At 38.2% G+C, this 24154-nt stretch overlaps 1 long non-coding RNA gene across 1 annotated transcript in view; it reads right to left on the bottom strand.

The window, feature by feature from the left end:
* The window catches only part of LOC131997259 (uncharacterized), a 40193-nt gene extending 22522 nt beyond the window's left edge, over positions 1-17671 (bottom strand). The window contains exon 1 of the long non-coding RNA XR_009398155.1: positions 17474-17671. This is a non-coding gene — a long non-coding RNA (uncharacterized LOC131997259). The remainder of the gene's footprint in view (positions 1-17473) is intronic.
* Between the last annotated feature and the right edge of the window lie 6483 nt (positions 17672-24154).

Below are 24154 nucleotides of genomic sequence, written 5' to 3'. Positions count from 1 at the left end.
TGCCCATTTTTGGCAAATTTTGGTCATTTATATCTATGATGCCCCATTTTGCAGAGATAATGGTTTCGCCCACTATTTCCCAGTTGCCCACAGTGGGCCATTATCTCTGCAAAATGGGACATCATAGATATAAATGACCAAAATTTGCCAAAAATGGCCAATATCTTGGTTTCTTTAATAATTGGGGCTCCAAATTTAATAGATTCGGAAAGAGCGTGGTCCATATTATATTTCCTGTAAACGGTTTCAGCCCACTCTTTCCCAGTTGGCCACAGTGAGCCATTATCTCTGAAAAATGGGGCATCATAGATATAAATGAACAAAATTTGCCAAAAATGGCCAATATCTTGGTTTCTTTAATACTTAGGGCTCCAAATTTAATAGATTCGGAAAGAGCGTGGTCCATATTATATTTCCTGTAAACGGTTTCAGCCCACTATTTCCCAGTTGGCCACAGTGGGCCATAATCTCTGCAAAATGGGGCATCATAGATATAAATGACCAAAATTTGCCAAAAAAATTGCCAATATCTTGGTTTCTTTAATACTTAGGGTTCCAAATTTAATAGATTCAGAAAGAGCGTGGTCCATATTATATTTCCTGTAAACGGTTTCAGCCCACTATTTCCCAGTTGGCCACAGTGGGTCATTATCCTGGAAAAATGGGGCATCATATATAAAAATTACCAAAATTTGCCATAAATGGTCAATATCTTGGTTTCTTTAATACTTAGGGCTCCAAATTGAATAGATTCGAAAAGAGCGTGGTCCATATTATATTTCCTGTAAACGGTTTCAGCCCACTATTTCCCAGTTGGCCACAGTGGGTCATTATCCTGGAAAAATGGGGCATCATATATAAAAATTACCAAAATTTGCCATAAATGGTCAATATCTTGGTTTCTTTAATACTTATGGCACCAAATTGAATAGATTCGGAAAGAGCGTGGTCTATATTATATTTCCTGTAAACGGTTTCAGCCCACTATTTCCCAGTTGGCCACAGTGGGCCATAATCTCTGCAAAATGGGGCATCATAGATATAAATGACCAAAATTTGCCAAAAAATGGTCAATATCTTGGTTTCTTTAATACTTAGGGCTCCAAATTTAATAGATTCGGAAAGAGCGTGGTCTATATTATATTTCCTGTAAACGGTTTCAGCCCATTCTTTCCCAGTTGGCCACAGTGAGCCATTATCTCTGAAAAATGGGGCATCATAGATATAAATGACCAAAATTTGCCAAAAAAATGGCCAATATCTTGGTTTATTTAATACTTAGGGCTCCAAATTGAATAGATTCGGAAAGAGCGTGGTCCATATTATATTTCCTGTAAACGGTTTCAGCCCACTATTTCCCAGTTGGCCACAGTGGGCCATTATCTCTGCAAAATGGGGCATCATAGATATAAATGACCAAAATTTGGCAAAAATGGCCAATATCTTGGTTTCTTTAATACTTAGGGCTCTAAATTGAATAGATTCGAAAAGAGCGTGGTCCATATTACATTTCCTGTAAACGGTTTCAGCCCACTATTTCCCAGTTGGCCACAGTGGGCCATAATCTCTGCAAAATGGGGCATCATAGATATAAATGACCAAAATTTGCCAAAAAATGGTCAATATCTTGGTTTCTTTAATACTTAGGGCTCCAAATTTAATAGATTCGGAAAGAGCGTGGTCTATATTATGTTTCCTGTAAACGGTTTCAGCCCATTCTTTCCCAGTTGGCCACAGTGAGCCATTATCTCTGAAAAATGGGGCATCATAGATATAAATGACCAAAATTTGCCAAAAAAAAATGGCCAATATCTTGGTTTCTTTAATACTTATGGCACCAAATTGAATAGATTCGGAAAGAGCGTGGTCCATATTATATTTCCTGTAAACGGTTTCAGCCCACTATTTCCCAGTTGGCCACAGTGGGCCATTATCTTTGCAAATGGGGCATCATGTATATAAATGACCAAAATTTGCCAAAAATGGTCAATATCTTGGTTTCTTTAATACTTAGAGTTTTAAATTGAATATATTCGGAAAGGTCCAATTATACTTCCTGTAAACGGGTTTTAGCCCACTATTTCCCAGTTGACCACAGTGGGCCATTATCTCTGAAAAATGGGGCATCATAGATATAAATGACCAAAAATTTGCCAAAAAAATGGCCAATATCTTGGTTTCTTTAATACTTAGGGTTCCAAATTTAATAGATTCAGAAAGAGCGTGGTCCATATTACATTTCCTGTAAACGGTTTCAGCCCACTATTTCCCAGTTGGCCACAGTGGGCCATTATCTCTGCAAAATGGGGCATCATAGATATAAATGACCAAAATTTGCCAAAAAAAATGGCCAATATCTTGGTTTCTTTAATACTTAGGGCTCCAAATTGAATAGATTCGGAAAGAGCGTGGTCCATATTATATTTCCTGTAAACGGTTTCAGCCCACTCTTTCCCAGTTGGCCACAGTGAGCCATTATCTCTGAAAAATGGGGCATCATAGATATAAATGACCAAAATTTGCCAAAAAAAATGGCCAATATCTTGGTTTCTTTAATACTTAGGGTTCCAAATTTAATAGATTCAGAAAGAGCGTGGTCCATATTATATTTCCTGTAAACGGTTTCAGCCCACTATTTCCCAGTTGGCCACAGTGGGCCATTATCTCAGCAAAATGGGGCATCATGTATATAAATGACCAAAATTTGCCAATATCTTGGTTTCTTTAATCCTTAGGGCTCCAAATTGAATAGATTCGGAAAGAGCGTGGTCCATATTATATTTCCTGTAAACGGTTTCAGCCCACTATTTCCCAGTTGGCCACAGTGGGCCATTATCTCTGCAAAATGGGGCATCATGTATATAAATGACCAAAATTTGCCAATATCTTGGTTTCTTTAATACTTAGGGCTCCAAATTGAATAGATTCGGAAAAAGCGTGGTCCATATTATAATCCTGTAAACGGTTTCAGCCCACTAATTCCCAGTTGGCCACAGTGGCCATTATCTCTGCAAAATGGGGCATCATATATATAAATGACCAAAATTTGCCAAAAATGGCCAATATCTTGGTTTCTTTAATACTTAGGGCTCCAAATTGAATAGATTCGGAAAAAGCGTAGTCCATATTATATTTCCTGTAAACGGTTTCAGCCCACTATTTCCCAGTTGGCCACAGTGGGCCATTATCTCTGCAAAATGGGACATCATAGATAAAAATGACCAAATATTGCCAAAAATGGCCAATATCTTGATTTCTTTAATACTTAGGGTTCCAAATTTAATAGATTCGGAAAGAGCGTGGTCCATGTTATATTTCCTGTAAACGGTTTCAGCCCACTATTTCCCAGTTGGCCACAGTGGCCATTATCTCTGCAAAATGGGGCATCATATATATAAATGACCAAAATTTGCCAAAAATGGTCAATATCTTGATTTCTTTAATACTTAGGGCTCCAAATTGAATAGATTCGGAAAAAAGCGTGGTCCATATTATATTTCCTGTAAACGGTTTCAGCCCACTATTTCCCAGTTGGCCACAGTGGCCCATTATCTGTGCAAAATGGGGCATCATAGATATAAATGACCAAATATTGCCAAAAATGACCAATATCTTGATTTCTTTAATACTTAGGGTTCCAAATTTAATAGATTCGCAAAGAGCGTGGTCCATGTTATATTTCCTGTAAACGGTTTCAGCCCACTATTTCCCAGTTGGCCACAGTGGCCATTATCTCTGGAAAATGGGGCATCATAGATATAAATGACCAAAATTTGCCAAAAAATTGGCCAATATATTGGTTTCTTTAATACTTAGGGCTCCAAATTTAATAGATTCGGAAAGAGCGTGGTCCATATTATATTTCCTGTAAACGGTTTCAGCCCACTCTTTCCCAGTTGGCCACAGTGAGCCATTATCTCTGAAAAATGGGGCATCATAGATATAAATGACCAAAATTTGCCAAAAAAAAATGGCCAATATCTTGGTTTCTTTAATACTTAGGGTTCCAAATTGAATAGATTCGGAAAGAGCGTGGTCCATATTATATTTCCTGTAAACGGTTTCAGTCCACTATTTCCCAGTTGCCCACAGTGGGCCATTATTTCTGCAAAATGGGGCATCATAGATATAAATGACCAAAATTAGCCAAAAATGGCCAATATCTTGGTTTCTTTAATACTTAGGGCTCCAAATTTAATAGATTCGGAAAAAGCGTGGTCCATATTATATTTCCTGTAAACGGTTTCAGTCCACTATTTCCCAGTTGCCCACAGTTGGCCATTATTTCTGCAAAATGGGGCATCATAGATATAAATGACCAAAATTTGCCAAAAATAGCCAATATCTTGGTTTCTTTAATACTTAGAGCTCCAAATTGAATAGATTCGGAAAAAGCGTAGTCCATATTATATTTCCTGTAAACGGTTTCAGCCCACTATTTCCCAGTTGGCCACAGTGGGCCATTATCTCTGCAAAATGGGACATCATGTATATAAATGACCAAAATTTTCCAAAAATTGTCAATATCTTTGGTTCTTTAATACTTAGGGCTCCAAATTGAATAGATTCGAAAAGAGCGTGGTCCATATTATATTTCCTGTAAACGGTTTCATTTTGACAAAATTTCCTATAGAAATGAAATTTTGACAAAATTTCCTATAGAAATAAAATTTTAACAAAATTTCCTATAAAAATGAAATTTTGACAAAATTTCCTATAGAAATGAAATTTTAACAAATTTTCCTATAGAAATGAATTTCGGACAAAATCTTATATATAAGGTTCAATTTGTGTTGGTTTGGTTGTTTGTATGTTTGTTTTTATGTCGGTTTGTTCCGTATAGACTCAAAAACGGCTGAACCGATTGTATGGAAATTTTCAGATTGTGTAGGTTGGTTTGGAAGGAAACATAGGCTGTATTATTTTTCGATATCGAGAAGAGGGGGACCCTCCCCTTACACCAATAGTACTTCCCAAAAATAAAAGTAGACCGTTTGGGACAATATGCGATTCAAATAAAAGGTATTCAAAAGTAGAGTATGAGTTTTATTATAAAAGTTAGGTCAAAGTACCTGGGGACCGCCCCAGCCCCAAAACCCCTTAAAATAGGTTTATTTGACGATCATGACAATATGGGATTCAAATGAAAAGAATTCGGGAGTAGATTACGAATATGGTCAGGAATTAGGAATAGGCTTTATAATATACCGTTACCCCAAAAACACCACCCAAAATCTAAAATGGACCGATAAGGACAATATGGGTATCAAATGAAAAGTATGCGGTAGTAGATAATGAATCTGGCATACAAATTCATGTCGAAGTATAGAAGGTGACACCACACCCACACAAACGCCCAAAATGGACACATTAACCAATCACGGATATATGGGACTCGGTTTGTTTGTTCCATATTCAGTCTATATGGAACAAACAAACAGCAAAATAGATTTTCGAAATTTTCACTTAATGTGTAGGTTGGTCTAGAAGGAAACATAGGCTTTATAATTTTTCGATATCAGAAGGGGGATGGACCCTCCCCTTATGCCAAATACACAACCCAAAATCAAAAGTGTTCCGATCGGGACAATATAGGTATCAAATGAAACGTATTGGAGAGTAGAATACGAATATAGTATTAAAATTTTGAGTCTTAGTATCAATCGGGCCGCGCCCCGACCCCAAAACTCCCTCAAACAGACATATTGGGCGTTCATTTCAATATGGGGCTCAAATGAAAGGTATTCGGGAGTAGATTTCGAATCTGGCATGCAAAATCATATCGAAGTAAAGGGAGTCCCGCCAACCCTCAATAACGCCATTAAAAACATTATGACTATATGATACCTGGCTGAACCGATTTTCTTAAAATTTTCATAGATTGTGTACGTTTGTCTGGAAGGAAACATAGGCTATATAATTTTTAGATATCAGAAGGGGGATGGACCCTCCCCCTAACCCCAAAAACACCACCGATATCCGAAAGTGGTCCGATGGGCACAATATCAAATGAAAGGTATTGGAGACCAGAAACGGTATTAAAATTTGGGTCCAAATACCCAGCGGGCCCCAACCCCAAAACTCCTCTAAACAGATTTATTCGAAGTTCATGTCAATATGGGTCTCAAATGAAAAGTATTAGGCAGTAGATTACAAATATGGCATAAAACATTAGGTCCAAGTAATGGGAGGTCGCCTACACCCAAATGGGCACATTAGCCGACCATGGCTATATGGGACTCAAATGAAAGGTCAATATGCAAAATTTGCTCATGAACATTCCATTAAGGAACAGGGGCAAACTTTTCACATATCAATGAGTGCAGTCCGATTCAAGTTTAAGCTCAATGATAAGGGGCCTCCTGTTATAGCCGAGTCCGAATGGCGTGCCGCAGTGCGACACCTCTTTGAAGAGAAATTTTACATGGCAAAGTACCTCACAAATGTTGCCAGCATTAGGAGGGGAAAACCACAGCTGATGGTCTAGCCAGAATTCGAACCCAGGCGTTCAGCGTCATAGGCGGACATGCTAACCTCTGCGCTACGGTGGCCTCAAATGAAAGGTATTAGGGAGTAAATTACGAATATGACATTGAAATTTGCGTTCAAGTTTAGGTGGCGCTTTTTCTCCAAAGGATACGTCAAATGGGTTATTTGACCCATTATGACAATATGAGACTTAAATGAAAGCTATTTGAGAGTAGAAAACGAATTTGATATTCAATTTTGGAGCCAAGTTTTTTGGGGTACGTCGTAAAGCACCCCCTAAACTGAACTTCATTTCCGTTGGGAATAAAGAACGAATTTGATATCTAATTTCAGTGCAAAGTGCCGGTGGCCGCTCCAGCCCCAAACACCCTGCAAACGGTTCATATTTACCTGTCTTGACAATATGGGGCTCAAATTAAAGGGATTTAAAAGTGTAGCACGAATTTGATATCCATATTTGAGTCGAAATATCTGAGGTGCCATCCCTCCCCTAATGAGAACATTACCCTAAGGAAGAACATTACCACCAGGAACCGAGAAGGGGCAAATTCTCACACATCAATGAGTGCTTTCCGATTCAAGTTTAAACTCAATAATAAGGGACCTTTTGTTTATAGCCGAGTCCGAATGGCATCCCGCAGTGCGACACATCTTTGGGGAACATTTTTTAAATGAAAAAAAAAAAATGCCTGCCATTGTACCTCGCAAATGTCACCAACATTAAGAGGGAATAAACACCGCTTTGTCGGATGTTCTTGCCAGGATTCGAACGCGTTCAGCATCATTGGCTACAATGGCACGCATTCAGGGCGAAGTGTCTCCACCCTAAAAAGATATTAGAGAATTAAAGAAGGCGCAGAGGAGCGGGCCCGTTTCGGCTAGCTTCCTATAGGAATTAAATTTTGACAAAATTTTCTATAGAAATTAAATTTAGACAAAATTTTTTCTTAATATTTTGGAAAATTTTTCTGCAGAAATTAATGGCCCTAATTTGTTTTGGGGTCATTATTATTTTTTTTTTTTCGCTTGTCAGATTTTATAGTTCAATTATCTGAGTGGTGGGCAGAATGCCTTTAAAATTTACATGCTGCTGCTTCCGTTTATACATAGCCCACCATGGCCGGGAATGCAATTGCGGTTATTTAAGAAATTCTCTATACGATCAACAGAAAGAAATGAGGCTGGAAAAATCCTCCATCAGACTATTATAAAAATAAACTGAAAATTAAAGAAAATAAAAGATGCTCAAATGCTTAAAAAAGAAACATATCGGTTGCCATCGGGTGCCTCACACAGAGAATAACCAAATAAAAGTATCTCGTCTTCATCGAAATTGATGAAGTCCAATGGCTTGGTTTGGCTTGACTCGAGCTGATGCATAATGGACTGCTGATGGAGCTGTGGCCATGCCAATGCTTTTCTTTGCCCTTGTCGATTCAATTGCCTTGGGTAAATATTTAAACCACAAAGTGCTGCCACAACATAAAAGAGTGGAAAAGTCCATTTATGTAGATAAAAGCCACATGGACAGACAAACGAGGCCAATGCGAAAAAAAAGGAAAACGCAATAACTAATCACAAAGAAAACCGCACAACTTTTTTTCTTCGCTTTTTTTTTTTTGAGGGCAATAAACAAATTGGTTGCAGCAGACAGTTTTTAATGATCTTTCTCGGGCCGCCATAAAAACCAGATATGGAGGAAACAAAGAAACGATTTCTCGAACAAACTTTGGAGAAAAAAAAGTGTTGATTTGTAAGTGTTGTTTTAACACTTGCGGCTTTGAAAGTTGGTTTCATTCAATTGATGTTGAACATGGTGGTATGGGAAAATATTTAAACAAATTTTAATTTTCTCAAAGAGTTCAAACTTCAATTCAACCAAAACAAAAAAAAAATGGCTTTTAAAAAAAAATAAAAAATAAATATTGGGTGGCCCATTTATGGGTTGTTTTTTTTTAACTTATTGATGACTACTCTGTACTATGCTTCCTTGAACATTTAGAGAGGTTTCATGATTTGAAGATGCAAATTGAATATTCATTCAAATCGAATCTGAAATCCATCAATCCATCAAACCTTTTATTGAGTTTTTAGACACTGCAACACTACTGTGGTACTGGAATCCATTGCTGGATTGATGGATTTCAGATTCGATTTGAATGAATATTCAATTTGGATCTTCAAATCATGAAACTCCTCTAAATGTTCAAAGAAGCATAGTCCAGAGTAGTCATCAATCAGTTAAAAAAAAACAACCCATAAATGGGCCACCCTATATTTTTATATATTTTTAAAGGAAAAACAGATCCCTTTTAAAACCATATTTTTGTTATATTCTCTTAATATCTACCCAATGTCTGTTCATTATAATCTGTTGCTACAAAAAGTGAGGTGATGGATGTATGGTATGGTGCACTTGGTGGCGTCAATAAAAATTACAACATCAAATTGAAACCAGACACAATGGCGAACACAAAGAATGCCAACTTGCATTAATATGAAATACTTTTGCAATTTTACATTAAGATAAGCAGCATTGTGCAAATAAACAACAACAACTACGAAAACTAAAATCGCAACATATTTCAAAGATATTTTCCGACAACAAAGAATAATAGAATGAAATCTAAGCCATCTGGTGGTAGGGTCTGAGTATAATTAACGAGTAAGAGCGTACAAAGTTCGGCCGGGCCGAATCTTATATACCCTCCACCAGGGGTCGCATTTAACGAGTTTTTTGCGCGGTATCTCTTTTTAGGCAAATAAAGAGTAATGAATAAGAACTGTTATGCTATTGGAGCTATATCAAGGTATAGTCCGATTCGGACTATAAATGAATGCTGAACATTGTAGAAGTCATTGTGTAATATTTCAATTCATTCGGGTAAGAATTACGCCTTGTAGGGGCTCAAGAAGCAAAATCGGGAGATTGGTTTATATGGGAGCTGTATGAAGCTATTGATCAAGTCAGACCATATTGGACACGCATGTTGAAGGTCACGAGAGAAGCCGTTGTACAAAATTTCTGCCAAATCGAATGAGAATTGCGGCACTAGAGGGCGCAAGAAGTCAAGATCCCAGATCGGTTATATGGCAGATATACCAGATTATGAACAGATTTGAATCATACTTAATTAAGTTGTTGGAAGTGATACCAAAACACCACGTGCAAAATTTCAGTCAAATTGGACGAGAATTGCGCCCTCTAGAGGCTAAAGAAGTCAAGACCCAAGATCGGTTTATATGACAGCTATATCAGATTATGAACCCATTTGAATCATACTTAATTAAGTTGTTGGAATTGATACCAAAACACTACGTGCAAAATTTCAGTCAAATTGGACGAGAATTGCGCCCTCTAGAGGCTAAAGAAGTCAAGACCCAAGATCGGTTTATATGACAGCTATATCAGATTATGAACCGATTTGAATCATACTTAATTCAGTTGTTGGAATTGATACCAAAACACTACGTGCAAAATTTCAGTCAAATCGGACAAGAATTGCGCCTTCTAGAGGCTAAAGAAGTCAAGACCCAAGATCGGTTTATATGACAGCTATATCAGATTATGAACCGATTTGAATCATACATAACAAACTTGTTGGAAGTGATACCAAAACACCACGTGCAAAATTTCAGCCGGATCGGATGAGAATTGCGCCCTCTAGAGGCTCAAGAAGTCAAGATCCACCATCGGTTTATATGGCAGCTATATCAAAACATGGACCGAATTGAACCATACTTAGCGCAGTTGTAGGGACATCGAGGAAAAAGAGACTATAGAACACCTTCGAGGTGTTACAAACAGAATGACGAATTTAGTATACCCCCATTCTTTGTTGGAGGGTATAGAAATATATTATGGGAACAATTTGTGATTTATCATCATTTATCATTAATTTGGTAATGAAGATTTGACATTTACTTTAGAAAAAAAATGTTGACAATATTTTCTCTACAACCAAAATGTCTATAAAATTTTTTAAGCTACCTTAGTTAAATCGCACAAACATTTTTAAGGCGTAATTTAAAGTTTGATACTCGGATATGGCGTAGAATCGTTTCCTTATCTGCATGCGTGTTTTCTTTTTTTAATAAATTATAAACAATATATATTATTTTTGAGAACTGCGTATAGGAAATTATTTAATTTTTAAGCTACTGTGCGTGAATATAATGCGTAGCGTTTGTATCCACCCATTCAATCAAATATTAAAGAAAAATCAATTCCTTACTAAATTGTGGCAAACAACATCGAACAACGGTGGCTAAACATTTATGAGCAGAATTTTTTTTTAAAAAAATTGTTTACCGTAAGCATTACAAAAATTCACATGGCTCATCAAATTAGCCACAATGAATGACGTTGGAAGCAAAAAAAAAAAAACATGAATAAACCGATATAAATTCCCTATGAGTTTCCCAAAGCAAAACTTGGCAAAAACAACGTGAGAAATATTTCAAGCAGTTAGCAGAAAAATTTCCCATGATGAATAAAATATTTAAACACTAATTTTTGCCTTAATTGACAAATGGCATAACTCGACGAAACATTTGTAGAAAAATTAAATTTTAATTAAATATCCATTATTTCCTCTGAAAATGAAATTTCTAGAAAATTTCCCATAGAAATTTCTATAGAAATGTTGACAAAAATTCCTATAGAAATAAAATTTTGACAAAATTTCCTATAGAAATGAAATTTGACAAAATTTCCTATAGAAATGAAATTTTGACTAAGTTTTCCATAGAAATGAATTTTGACAAAATTTCCCATAGAAATCAAATTTTGGTAAAATTTCTTATAGAAATGAAATTTGGACAAAATTTCCTTTAAAAATGAAATTTGGACAAAATTTCCTTTAAAAATGAAATTTTGTCAAAATTCCCTATAGAAATGAAATTTTGACAAAATTCTCTATAGAAATGAAATTTTGACAAAATTCCCTATAGAAATGAAAATTTGACAAAATTCCCTATAGAAATGAAATTTTGACAAAATTCCCTATAGAAATGAAATTTTGACAAAATTCCATATAGAAATGAAATTTTGACAAAATTCCATAAAGAAATGAAATTTTGACAAAATTTTCTATAGAAATGAAATTTTGACAAAATTTCCAATAGAAAAGAAATGTTGACAAAATTTTCTATAGAAATGAAATTTTGACAAAATTTCCCATAGAAATGAAATTTTGACAAAATTTCCCATAAAAATAAAATTTTGGCAAAATTTCTTATAGAAATAAAATTTTGACAAAATTTCCTACGGAAATGAAAATTGGACAAAATTTCCTATAAAAATTAAATATTGACAAAATTTCCTATGGAAATGAAATTTTGACAAAGTTTCCTATAGAAATAATATTTTGAGAAAATTTTCTATAGAAATTAAATTTGGTTTAAATTTCTTTTAGAAATAAAATCTTGTAAAAAATTTCTATTGAAATCTTGACAATAATTTCTATTTTTTTATATATTTTTTTAAAATTAAAGCATTTGGCATATTTTAGGATTAAAGCACTTGCTTGTCATATATACTTTTGTGTATATATTCATAGATATGTGTGTAGTATAAACGCATAAAAAAGCACAAACAATTGTTTGCTTTAGCGATAGTTACGCGTCGTTTGTTTTGGTTTTTTGTTTTGTTTTTTTATTTTTCCCCACAAACAGCTGTTGTGGAGCTGTTGCGCTCTTTATTGCCATTTGTCATGTTTGTTATGGTTTCAAAAATGGGTTGTTTGGTAGGTTGTTTGCCCTGTTACTGCAACGGTTTAATGAACTCTTCTTAGAAGGGGATCTCTTTCTCACAACTCTCGCTCTCTCTCTCTCTCTCTCTCTATGCCGTTGTTGTGTATGCTCTCACTTACTTTGAGTGAGTATGCGTTTGTATACCACATTTGTTTTGTATTGGAGCACACCGCACGCCGAATGTATTGGAGGTATTTATGTTTGTGTTGGGGCGTCTGCAGCGTTGTTACAACAGACTTAGAACAATTTGACATACATACTGGTAAGGTTTTGGGGGCCACCAAGAAGAAGTAACATCACAAGGACCAGCAACTGAGTCTTTGTTGTATGCGGAAAAAGAATTTTTCAAACAAAGAACTTTTCAAAGTGCAAGAGTGGAGGAGAAACATATTATGATGGCTTCAAACTCCCCAAAATGCAAAGATTATCAATGCTCCTTTTTGGCGCTGCATGCGGAAAATGAATCCATTATGAAAAGAACAAAGGCTCGTAACGCCGAGTGAAGCGAAAATAAGGTAAAAGAGGAAGAGAAAGTTTAAAAGTCTGTGCATGCACAGGGGGGCTGCGTAAACCTTTATTCTTTAAAAAAAAAATAAATACCTAGTTTTCTAATGCAAAAAGTGTCGTTGAGTCTTACAAATTTATCGAATGTCAGCATAATTTCTTTTAAGTGTTTGAGCCAGACGTTCTGATTACTTCTCTGCCCCCATCAAAATATAAATATTTGTAGATTTATGCACTTTCTGTAGATTCAATGCACTACGACTTGAAAATTTTGTATGTTTCCTGGCCCCCTAGACATTGTAACCACAACAACCAACCTCAATCACTTACTGGCAGATGGTATAACAGGTTGTTGAACTAGGCACATATCAAATGATTTGCTGCAGTAACTTAAATATCTTTGTGGTTTATTGGTCCGGAGGCATTACAACAATTTTTCCCATTTGCAACACAAGAAAACGCACATACAACACCACATTCATTCATTATCCAAATATAGAAGACTTAGTTGTCTAGATGGCGTTGTTGCAATTGTTGTAGTAACTTTTGATTATTAATTACTTTAATCACCACAGTTGTTGTTTTTGATATCAGCAGACATATACATCTCTACAAGTTCATGTAAATGGATGGATTTTCTCTGCTGCTGCAACTGTTGATGTTATGATGATATTCTCTTGTTTAAATGTTGTTGCTCTTTTGCACTTGCCGTCCACCCGTTAAGATAATGATAGTATTATTGCCAACAAAGCCAAAGTTGATAATTTTTTTATGGCATGGAATGGCTTGATAAGTCTAGTTAAAGTAACGGTACCATGAGAAAAAGAGATACAAATAAGGAAAAGAAAAAACATGAAACAAGAAAGCCATAAAAAAAAGACACCCCGTAGTAGTAGTACTAATAGATCTTTGACCTTTGTTTTACTATCACGCAATGACTAAAGCTGTTAGGAGAGTTAAAACAAAAATTGTAATTTGCAAACTTGTACAACTAACAGTTAGGTGGCCTATTAAAAATTGTGATTTTCGAGCTTAAATAGAATTCGTATGTAATGTAGTAATATTAGGTGATTTGAGTTAAGTTTTTCGTGCTGACAGCAATGGTTGCTAATAGTGTCCAAACGTCATCTGTGAAAGTGAAAAGTTTTCAGTATATACTGCCGGTATATCTGGCGCCCCATCTGGCCTGTATTTCCACAGCGTGACTAAGACTTGCATATACTCCGAAAGTTTGGCAGGAGGCAGGGTTGGTATTTATACCCAAGCCCAGCAAGGCAAGTTTTGCGACACCAAAGGCCTACAGACCTATAAGCCCTACGTCCTTTCTACTCAAAACCATGGAACGTATTGTGGATACCATGAGTAAGAGTAGGTCATACAGCGAACTGTTCAAATACAAAAAGGCAGGCCTATGTCCAGGGGAGGTCGGCGGAGACTGCCACGCACGAGGCTATACATAAAATAGAAGAATCCTTCGATGCCAAGATGTACACAATCATTAGACAAGTACCGGGTGAACCGGGTCCTTAGAGACTGGATAAACCATATTCTAAGGAGCAGGTGGATAAATTGTGGGTTCCATTAAATAAATATAAGAGAGAAAGTTGCACAGGGGGGCCTTTTCCGCCACTACTTTGGGTGACCACCATAAATAACCTATTACGGATGCTGACTGAGGAGGGATTTGAACCCGTCTGCTATGCAGACCATGTTATATTATTTCTAAGGGGTAAGAATCCGAGCTATGAAGAAGGGCCGAGGAGGTCTTGCATATGGCATGCGACCAGGGGTCTCAATGCTAACCTAGAGGAGACTGAAATCTGCCTGTTCACAAGAAGCACAAAAGTGGGCCAATTTCACGCACCACGTTTCCTCTATAAAACGATTTCGATATGTGACAAGGTCAAATACTTAGGAGTGATCTTCGATAGGAAACTTGATTGGAAGAATCACATTAAGCAGCGTACTCAGAAGGCTCACAGATGTTGGGAACTATGTAGACGGGCCGTAGGCTCGAAATGGTGCCTGAACCCGAGGAAAGTCCACTGGATCTACAGGAGCGTGATTAATTACGCCTCAATAGTTTGTTGGACTGCTATGGAGTGCAACGTAAGGACCATACAACAAGTTCAGAGAACATGTTGTCTTGGCATATCCGAAGCGATGAGGACCACGCCTACTAGGGCACTAGAGACTATTCTAGATATCCGATCCGGCGGTGTTATCCTTGATACAATATCCGATGTTTCAGGCAATGTGGATTACACCCTATCTGAGGCGCTTTTTGATAATAAGTACTGTACCACTATTCCTGTTAGAACCGATTGGAACTATGATATCCCTAGTAACAAAAGTTACATAGACTTCCATACGGATGCTTGCAAACTAAACGACCAGGTAGGCTTTGGTGTGTACTCTAAAGACCTAGAACTAGTCATGTATCAAGTGGAGGTCCTTCCAATTAAGGAAGTGGAGAAATGGCTAAAATATAATGTCATTACGACGATTGGCAAATTAAAATTTCACCTGTTCTGGGTGCCGTGCCACAGAGATATCCCAGGGAATTGGAAGGCGGACGAGCATGCGAGACTAGGAACTACCCTACACATTCCAGGGATACTGGAATCTGTGAGTATGCCTCTAGCGACATGTAAGCTAAGTTTTCAGGACCAAGCCCGAAGGACAACGAATGATAGATGGTCACAAAGAGGGGGCTGTGAGCATTCCAAAACTATGTGACCTAATCTAGACTTGAAGATGTCTACTGCTTTGCTTTGCTAAAGATGTCTACTGCTTTGGCTATAACAGACATCTCAATCATTGTGTCCGTCATGACAGGCCACTGTCTAATCGGAAAACATACCGACAGACTGAAGGTTGCCAGCAACGACTTTTGCAGAATCTGTGAGGACATCGAAGAAGAAGAAGAGACTATAGAACACCTTCTGTGTGTGTGTTTCGCTCTGTCAGTCAAAAGGGGTTCCACTTTAGGTTCTCATTTCTTTGAGATCCTGTCGGATTTAGCGGTTGTGATCATTCGCAAGTTATTGGGCTTTTTAAAGGGATATGGATGATTCAACGGTAGGAACTAGAAGGCATCTACCTTCTTCTGATCCTGTGGTATCACAATGGACGAAAACATCTAAGTGAGTCTGATGGCAGACTGTCTCACCTAACCTACGTCAAGTCATTGATCTACAATACAAGCCGACGGTATTGGAAGAGCTCAGGACCAACATTGAACGGTAAATAGCGAAAGATTCTGCTGAAATGTGTGGCCGAGTCATTGAAAATTGGGTCCAACATATTGACAGATGCAAACGTTGCCATATGAACGAACGGTGGCCATATGAACGAAGTGGAGTTCCTTTAATAAATGTTTTGACTGTACTTCAAGCGAAACATCTCAAATGGTTTGCGCTGTATTAAAAAAAAAAGTTTTCAAGTCCTTATTAGAAAACCCGATACAAACTGAGAAAATAAGGTTAACTTTTTAACAGAATCCATGGTTGTGGGTATCCAAGATTTGCCCTGGCTCAACCATAACCCAGCAAATGTAATAGAGCACAATGGCATACTTCACTCATCTGATCCAACAGTTTAGGGAAAGCTCTGCTCATATAGAGCAGCAATGGAGTGCATAATGGTATGCATATCAAATGGACCCCCAAGCAAATCATGATAGGATTGGGGTAATGGAAAATATCTATAGGTAAAATCCGGGCATTGTTGGAGAGTATAAAATACTTGTCATACAAAATGTCAACAAATCCCACAAAAATTTTGTGGATTCTAAGGGCTCATGAAGTTAATGGGGAGTTCTTCGATGGGGAGCTGCTACATCCAAATCGTAACCGAAATGGCCCATTTGCAATCCTCAACGATCTAAAGCAATAAGGAATATCTGTGCAAATCAAGCGGATAGCTTCATTCGTTCAAACCCTATCGTGATTTCGGTGAACAGACGGACAGACAAACGGACTGACTTTAGCCCCATATAAAGCTCAGTATTTAACGTAAAAACTAAATTGGGCCTTATATAGTGTTCTAATCAGAGCTTGTCTTTACAGCAGATATCAAACACCCTCCAGATCCCTCTTCTTACAACGCTGAACATCTGGGTTCGAATCCTGGCAGGACCATCAGAAAAATTTTAAGCGGTAATTATCCCCTCCTAATGCTGGCGACATTTGTGAGGTACTTTGCCATGTAAAAACTTCTCCCCAAAGAAGTGTCGCTCTGCGGCACGCCGTTTGGACTCGCCTATAAAAAGGAGTTCCCTTATCATTGAGCTTAAAATTGAATCGGGCAGCACTCATTGATTTGTGAGAAGTTTAGCCCAGTTCCTGGAATGTTTATGGATAAATTTGCAGTTTTTGCAAATAATCTCTTCATTGTTCTCAAAAATTAAAATAGTTTTGTGTTAAAAAAAAATATTTCTGCCAAGCCTTATTTATTCTGGTTTTGGATAAAGGTAAAAATTAAATTTTTCATAAATGGTTTGTACTACATACGAACAACAATATATGGGTAAAATATTAATCTCTAAGAAAAACTTACGCATTAAATTAAGCAAAAATCAATAATGAATTTTTAATTTCGTTAGTATGTCTACATCCGTCGATTATTGTTATTGGCTGTGTAATGATCGATTAATTGCCTCACTCAAAATGTTTGAAAAATCAAACGCTCAAACTTAATTCGCAACTTAAAATCACAAACACACCTTAGACAACGGGCCGTTTCAACTAACACGATATTCAAAGAAAAAACAACTCACGCACAAAAGTAGTTTTTAAATGTCGTTTTAGAAGGTCCATAGAGTGTCGGGAGGAAAAAAATTATGGTTTTTGCGTTTTCCTTGTTGGCACAAAATTTTGTAACAAAAAGCTAAAATCTAATGATGGATGACTACACACGAGAACGTCTCGAAGTGAACTGTTTTACTTCATGGTGTTGCTGCTGCCGATGTTGATGTTAGAGTGATGTTGCCTTCTTTCTGTTGCCATAGATGTTGGTGGCTTGTGGCTGGCTGATTTACTTTGGTGTGTGAAGCAGCGCAGAAGGTCTTCGTCATCGCGTGAACGTTGCTTCGTTGTCTGGGCTATTTTAGAAAAGTTGCAGCTAGCCTCCTTTGCTTACTGCTGCTACTGTCTGTTCACGATGCTGTGTTGCACGTTTAAGGCTAGTCTTACAACGCTACACGGTCTAGCTAGCGGCCCAACTTGAGCAACTGGTACAAAACATTAAAGAACGAACAACAACACCGACAGACAGCAGCTGAAAATCTACATAAACTGCAAATAAACAAACAACACCAACATCGCCTCCATCAGTGTTACCATCAGCAACGGGACAGCAACAACAAAAATGTAAACATAGCCACAATCGTGAACAACAAAGAAGGAGTTTTTTTTTTTTTGGTTGGTGTTAACAACTAAAATGTGTACAATGAACATTAGGGTAGGCCTTAAGACATTTTTGGACAGAAAAGTTCATCTCAAAAAAAAAAACTAAGAAAATGAAAAATTAAAAATATAACAAATAAGAAGATATATTTTAAAGAAATTATCCCTCAACATTTAAATCATATAATCAAAATAACATAACCCTGCATGCAAAATTTCAGCGAAATCGGACAAAAATTGCGGCTTGTAAAGGTTCAAGAAGTCAAATCGAAAGATCGGTTTATATGGGAGCTTTATCAGGTTATAGAACGATTTGGGCCGTACTTGGCACAGTTGTTGGAAGTCATAACAGAACACTATATGCAAAATTTCAGCCAAATTGGACAAAGTTTAAGTCTTCCAGGGGCTCAAGAAGTTAAACCGGGAGATCGGTTTATATGGGAGCTATATGAGGTTATGGACCGATTTTGACCATACTTGGTGTAGATGTTGGAAGTCATAACAGAACACTATTTGCAAAATTTTAGCTAAATCGGATAAAAATTGTGGGTTCCAAAGGCTCAAAAAGCAAATCGGGAGATAGGTTTATATGGGAGCTATATCAGGTTATACACCGATTTGGGCCGTACTAGGCACAGTTGTTGGAAGTCATAACAGAACACTATGTGCAAAAATTTAGACAAATCGGACAACATTCGAGGCTTCCAGGGGCTCAAGAAGTCAAATCGGGAGATCGGTTTATATGAGAGCTGTATCAGCTTATAGACCGATTTGGACCATACTTGGCACAGTTTTTGGAAGTCGTAACAGAACACTATGTGCAAAATTTTAGTTGAATCGGGCCAAAAGTGCGGCTTCAAGAGGCTCAAGAAGTCAAATCGGCAGATCGGTTTATATGGGAGCTGTATCAGGTTATAGACCGATTTGAACCATACGTGGCACAGTTGTTGGACTGAAGAAATCAAATCCGGGGATCGGTTTATGTGGGGCCTATATCTGTTTTTAGGCCGATTCGGATTATATTGTAAGTCATAAATCCAGCCTTTGTCCCAAATTTTAGCCAAATCGGATGAAAATGGAGGCATCTAATGGCACAAGAATTTAAATCCGGGGATCGTTTCCTATGGGGGCTATATCTGTTTAAAGACCAATTCGAATCATACTTGGCACTGATGTTTTAAGTCATAAGATGGGGTTTTGGGCCAAATTTCAGCCAAATCAGTTGAAAATTTAGGCTTTTAAGGGCTGAAGAAATCAAATCGGTTTATATGAGGCCTATATCTGTTTATAGACCGATTTGGATCTTACTTGGCATGGATGTTGAAAGTCATATCACAAGACTTTGCTTCAAATTTCAGCCCAATCGGGTGAAAATTGAGGCTTCTTAGGGCTCAAGAAGTCAAATCCGGGCATCGGTTTATATGGGGGCAATATCTGTTTATAGACCGATTTGGATCATTCATGGTATGGATGTTCAAAGTCATAACACAAGACTTTGCTTCAAATTTCAGCCCAATCAGGTGGAAATTGAGGCTTGTAGGGGCTCAAGAAGTCAAATCCGGGGATCGGTTTATATGGGGGCTATGTCTGTTTATAGACCGATTCGGATCATAATTGGCATGGATGTTGTAAGTCATAACTCAAGACTTTCTTCCAAATTTTTGGCCAAATCGGATGAAAATTGAGGCTTCTAAGGACTCAAGAATTCATATCTGTGGATTGTTTTGTATGGGGCTATATCTGTTTATAGGCCGATCATACTTGGTATGGATGCTGGAAGTCATATCACAAGTGTTTAGCCAAACCGGATGAAAATTGAGGCGATATGGCCCATTTGCAATCCCCGACGACCTACATCAACCCCGGCACGGAATAGCTGTGAGAACCGCACAATCTGAAACATTGAGGTCCAATCTGTTTGGGGTTCATTACTGTCACGAGAAGCTTAGCTGCGAGCTGCCGGGCGCGTCCATAGGTTGCGGATAGTGGAATGCTCCATACGGAGTTGTTGCAACGGCAGTCGCGGACAATCAGCGGTATCGAGTGGAGAGTCTCAATTCGGATGAAAATTGAGGCTTCTAGAAGCTCTAGAAGTCAAATCGGGGGCTATATCCAAATCTGAACCGATATGGCCCATTTGCAATCCCCAACGATCTACATCAATCCCGGTACGAAATAGCTGTGAGAACCGCACAATCTGGATCATTGAGGTCCAATCTGTTTGGGGTTCATTGCTGTCACGAGAAGCTTAGCTGCGAGCTGCCGGCCGCGTCTTTAGGTTGCAGATAGTGGAATGCTCCATAGGAGTTGTTGCAACGGCAGTCGTGAACAATCAGCGGTATCGAGTGGAGAGTCTCAGTGAGTGGTCGGTCGGCACCGCCTCTTGCACAATCACTGAGTGCCTATGATGCTCGATATGACAAGGCGAGTTATTGTCGCCTTTAAATAACCAATGGCCACCATGTTCTCGCGGCGATCCGCCTTTTGGACCGGAACGAGCTTGCTCTCCAATAGGAGCTTGAAGAGGATCGCCACCTCCACATGAAAATGTGGCTACAACAATATACATCAATAAGAAATATCTGTGCAGAACTTCAAGCGGCTAGCTTTACGCGTTCGACCGCTATCGTGATTTCGACAGATGAACGGATATGGCAAGATAGACTCAGAATGTCGAGACGATTCAGAATATATTGGGTTGCCCAAAAAGTAATTGCGGATTTTTTAAAAGTAAGTAAATGCATTTTTAATAAAACTTAGAATGAACTTTAATCAAATATACTTTTTTTACACTTTTTTTCTAAAGCAAGCTAAAAGTAACAGCTGATAACTGGCAGAAGATAGAATGCAATTACAGAGTCACAAGCCGTTGAAAAAATTTCTCAACGCCGACTATATGAAAAATCAGCAACTACTTTTTGGGCAACCCAATAAATACTTTATGGGATCGCAAATTAAAATTTCGAGATGTTGCAGGCGGAATGATAGATTAGTAAACCCTACTTTTGACAGCTGGAGCGATTTTATGCCATTAAAATCCAATTTTCTTCGCTAAATGATGATAAAATATTAGGAAAATTAATTTTTGTTGTTGTAAAATCATTGTGGTTTGGGAAATTGAATAATATTTCTTCTTTAATTGTTTTCAAAAACTTTAAATTTTTTTTCAAATATTTAAATTTTTTTTTTCAAAAATTTATTTATTTTTTTAATTGTTAAAAATACTACGTCAATATATATGCTTTAAATAATTAATATATGAAATTTCATCGAAATTGGAAAAGGGAATCGAGGACCAGGGTTCAATGGGCATTAATAGCAACCCTAATACACATCATAGCTATGGACTATTCTAATGTATGGGTTTGCTTAAATCGTTTGTGTTTGAAATGTAGAGGTGTGGCTAGACAATGCAAAGTAGAAGAGTTTGGCAGAAAAGTTTTTGGATAAGAACAAAGAAAATGCAACTGAATTAGAGCTGGCAAAATATCTATGGCACTATCGATATAAAATTTTTTGACTGAATATCGATTAATATTTCATTTTTTGCAAAACTAAACAAAAATAATCAATCCAACACTGAATATATCTATTAAGATACATTGCGCCTGTAGAGGGCGCAATATTTATTCGATTAGGCTAACATTTTGTGCAATGATTTTTCTCATGGCTTCTAACAGACTTTATTAACCTTGAATGATCTGTGCATTGATATTGCTTCTATATAAATCGATATCATGATTTTTGCTTCTCATTTTCGTTCGAAATATAGGTGAGGTCAAAATTAACGATAGTATCGAAACTATCGATATTTATTATTTATTATTCGGATTATCGTTAGTTTGCCAGCTCTAAACTGAATGTCCCCCTCACCCTAATTTTGAGAAGCGCCAGATCTTAGAGGTGGTTGAAGCGACTTAAGCGAAATTTGGTTTGTACTCTTATAGTAACTCGAAAAACAAAATTTGGTATTCAAATTTGGGTTGGTTGCTTCGAGTCACCCCACTCCAAAAGACCGCCAAATAAATATATAGACCCAACATGATAATATGGGACTGAAATGAAAGGTATTTGAGAGTAGAAAACGAATCTGATGTCCAAATGTGGAAAAAAATATTTAAAGGGTCGCCCCACACCCCCAACACCCGCCAAATAGGCCCTATTTACCGACTATGGCAATATAGGGCTCAAACATAAAGGGATTTTATAGTAGTGTATGAATCTGGTATTTTTTCAGGGCAAAGTCTCTGGGCGCACACACTAAACGCCTTTCCCAAACCGGACATATTTGCCGACTAAGGCTATATGAAGATAAATCTGATATCAACATTCGGTACCAAGTGTCTAGAGGCCGCCACACCCCCATAACAACCTCCAAAATAGGGCCTTTTTTTACCTAACCAATATGGGGCTCAAGTAAAAGGTATTTGAAACTAAAGCACAATGCTGATATTTTTCATGGCACAACCCCCAAACATCCCCAAGCCGAACAAATTTGCCGATTACTTGTTGTTGTAGCCACATTTGAGCCGAGGCTACCCCCTCACTAATGCTGCCGAACGGTATATCTGTCCTTTTTGTTGTCCGTCCATCAACATGTCCATCCACCACAATATCCGTCCAAAACCATGTCCCTCCATCAGCAAGTCCGTCTTCGCAATGTCCGTTTCACGCCATAGCCGTCCGTCGCCATGTTCATCCTTCGCGATGTCCATCCATCCACCTGTCCGTCCATCCACATGTCCACCCAACACAAGTCCGTGCATCGACATGTCCTTCCTAAGCCATATCCATATGATGTCCGTCCATCAACATGTCCATCCACCGCAATATCCGTCAATTACCATGTCCCTCCATCACCATGTCCGTCCATCGCTATATCCGCTCTTCGCAATGTCCGTTTCACGCCATATCCGTCCAATCGCCATGTTCATCCTTCGCGATGTCAGTCCATCCACCTGTCCGTCCATCCACATGTCCGTCCAACACCAGTCCGTACATCGACATGTCTTTCCTAAGCCATATCCGTGCACCGCCATAATTTAACCATCATCTCCGTACATCGTCAAATCCGTCCATCGCCTATGACACTGAACGCCTGGCTCAATTCTCAATGAGACCATCAGAAAAAACTTTCAGCCGAAACTATCCCCTCACTAAAGCTGGCCATCGTCTTGTCCGTCCACCGCCATGTCCGACCTCGTCATGAACATCCGTTGCCATGCCTTCCGTTGCAATGTTCTTTCATCGCCAAGTACAACCATTGCCATATCCGTCCATCACTATGCCGGCTCATCGCCTTATCTGTCCATCGTCAAGAGACCATCAGAAAAAACTTTCAGCCGAAACTATCGCCTCACTAAAGCTGGCCATCGTCATGTCCGTCCACCGCCATGTCCGACCTCGTCATGCACATCCGTTGCCATGCTTTCCGTTGCAATTTTCTTTCATCGCCAAGTACAACTATTGCCACATCCGTTCATCACTATGCCGGCTCATCGCCTTATCTGTCCATCGTCAAGACCTCCACCGCCAAGTGCACCCATTGGCATACCCTTCTATCGCCATGTACGTCCGTTCCGTTCCTTCAATGCCAACAGAAACAAATTGTCAGCCGAGGCTATCCCCTCATTAATACTGGCCAACGCTATATCCGTCCTTCACTATGTCTGTTCATTGACATTTGCGTCCATCGACATTTCTGCCCACCGTCATATCCGTCCAGCGACATGTCCGTCCACCGCCATTAACACCATTCTCATGTCCGTCCATCGTCTTGGAATGTATATAAATCGAGCAGATGTTAGCATGCCTCTTTGAACGTCTGGGTGCAAATCTCGTCGAGACCATCAGAATAAATTTTCAGCCAAGGCTATCCCCTCACTAATCCTGGCTAACACCTTATCCGTCCTTTGCGATATTTGTCCATCCACATATCCTTCCATTGACACTCCCGTTCTCCACCATATCCATCCATCGCCATGTCCGTCCACCGCCAT

This window comes from Stomoxys calcitrans, chromosome 4, assembly GCF_963082655.1.
Source record: "Stomoxys calcitrans chromosome 4, idStoCalc2.1, whole genome shotgun sequence".
Lineage (NCBI taxonomy): Eukaryota > Metazoa > Arthropoda > Insecta > Diptera > Muscidae > Stomoxys > Stomoxys calcitrans.
Note: the sequence above shows the minus strand (reverse complement) of the source record. Positions and strands in the feature narration are given on the sequence as shown.